Raw genomic sequence first — 2,659 nt, forward strand, 5'->3', positions numbered from 1 at the left:
TAAATGGTTGGTTTTCATGATGCTGGTTGTTGACTAAATGCTCTATAATTAGGTGACTTCTGAAGATCATTGGCTGCACTGGATTAAATTTAGGGGGGGCAGAGTAAATTAAGACAAATATGCAATAGATCTCATACAAAGAGTATTTTGTGTGATGAAAAAGAGAAAACGGAGAAATTCAGGTTAATATCATATAAATACATTTAGCAGCTGATTTGACCAGCTTTATAAAACAGAGCATGTTTTGTGGAAAATGTTTAGAAAATGTTATAAAAAAAATATATATTAATGATATGTTTTACAGTCATCAGTTGTAATGTATAATCATATTATGCAAGTTGTAAAAAAAAATCCCAGCATATTTCTTTCCTCCTACAACTGCAACATTGGTGAGTTTTGTTCTCTTCATTTTCCGCTCACACTCAGTTGGACAGACAGCTTGTCCTATTAAGTGCAGGTCTCCAAGAAGTTGCTATGCCCACACTTGTTCTTCTCCCTGATGTCTCCAGCCCAAGACTACAGCTATTATGTGAAAAAGATTTTTTTGTGACTTGTTATCCTTCCAGCGATGTACTACTCAAGTTTAGGGGGGAATGCAAAAAAAAAAAAAGAAAAGAAAGGAGTTGCTTTTGATCTAGCAGTGGTGCTTTGACAACTTATTCTGCCTGCTGAGATCCAGTCTCACAGCTAGAGTAATGAGTTTCTCAGGGTTCGGACAAGTCAGGTAGTTTCACATCCTCTGTGTGCAGAGCTCTGCGCCCTGTGCCCTTCAGGGACAGACTTGAGCTTAACATAATCACCTCCTGTTCCTCCAAACTAATTTTGATTCACAAGAATCTATTAACCACTAGTTATTAGGATGACATTGTCACAGCAGAGGAAGAATCATGAATCTCATACTTTGATTCTTTCTTTCCATTCGAGTCCACTACAACACTCTTAAGATTCACCTTGACTCTCTTCCTCTGGTTGAGTCGATTGAAGGCACTCACTTTTCCTTTTGTATTCTCTGCTAGACATTAGGGTCCCAGTTGGTTGTCCCGGAGAGGCTGACATACGGATGTCAAAGTGAATATATGAAAGCATCGGGAGACACATGCAGAGATCAAACAGACAGCAACTCTATAAAAGTGACCAAGGAATTCATTAAAAGTTTTCAAGTAAAGCTGAGGTTAATGGCTTCTTTTTTTTACACTCTTTGTCATAATGAAGACATGACATGAAGACAGCGTCGCGTGTTGTTTGTTCTGCAGTTCTGCTATCATGTAAATGAGGTTGCCCGTGAGACGACGTGCATTTCTGCAGCAGCAGTTAAAATGAGCATCTTCTCCTTTGACCCTTGACATTAGGCAATGAAACTCCTCTGTTTAAACCTTGCAACAAAATTTGTTTCTTTTTCTTCTTTCGGCTTGTTTAGTCTTGTCTCCAAGTTTAATGTCTTCACAAAACAGTCTTGTGTGCATGCAGATGAATTCATACATATCCATAAAGCCTGTTTCATTTTGTTGACATTCAGAGGTGTTCTCGGAGGGCGTTTTGAAGAAAACCAATTTTCAAAGTTCCAATTCTGAAGTTTTTCAGAATTGGATGTTTTATAAATGAGGTTATGAATCATAAATGAACAAACCTTTGTTAAATCTTGAATATGTATAGCAATGGTCCCCAAACTTTTTCCTCTCGATTGACTTTTACCCAGAAAGCACATGGGCAAAAACCATGAGTGAAATGGTCACTGGGACTAACTGGTGTATATTCCATTGAGGGAATGTAACTATAATATATTAATTTCTCATATGTTAACATAAAGGCTTGTTTTGAAGTATAAGCTGCTACTTACAGGCATCGCTTCGAAGAATTCAACCTGGAATGCGGCGTTCATAACAGACACGTGTGTTCATCTGCTCTAACCACTAGCAAACAACAGTACTGATTACTTAACATAAGTCAAGCAGTTCCCTAAAAGTCCAACAGATGGCAGCAATGCGCCCCACAATTTACACACTTCCTGCTAAAGAGCCCCCTGGTGGTTGAAGAAAAATCCACATATAAACCGGAAAATACAATAAATGAAAAAAAAAAAAAAAAAATCTGAACGCTCTCTCGTATTTTTCAGGGGGCCGGACTATATGTAGAGGCGGGCCGTAGTTTGGGGACCCCTGATGTATAGGAACGGTATGATTGAGTTTGGTGTCAGTGGGCTGGAGACAGTCAGGAGTCAGGAAAACTATCAAAAATACCAATAAATAGCCCTAGGTGACTTACATTAGGAGAATAATATTTGTTCAAGTTATTATTATTATTATTATTATTATTTTTCTTTTGCTTTTAACCATGCCAATAATTTAATGCAATTTGCGGAAGGACAAAATGTTGTAAAGTGGCAAGAAATAAGTAAGATAATTTGCTTTCAATTCTCATACAATGAATCAAACTTCAGTTTCAAATGTCAGTAATGTTGTTAAGCAAAGTCCTTCCACGGTCTGTGCACCGTCTCCATGGTAACCAGCTGTTGCACTGGTCAATGAGTAATACTAGGATCCAATACTTGTGATCTGGACTGGAGCATGACACTTACCATCACTGACCGTGCATCCGCAATTAAACTGGTCAAAAACAAAAATACAGCAGTCTCTTATGCACTGACCGACTTAAGCCTAGC

This window comes from Poecilia latipinna, unplaced genomic scaffold, assembly GCF_001443285.1.
Source record: "Poecilia latipinna isolate Pla-1442-1.1 unplaced genomic scaffold, P_latipinna-1.0 Scaffold329, whole genome shotgun sequence".
Taxonomy (NCBI): domain Eukaryota; kingdom Metazoa; phylum Chordata; class Actinopteri; order Cyprinodontiformes; family Poeciliidae; genus Poecilia; species Poecilia latipinna.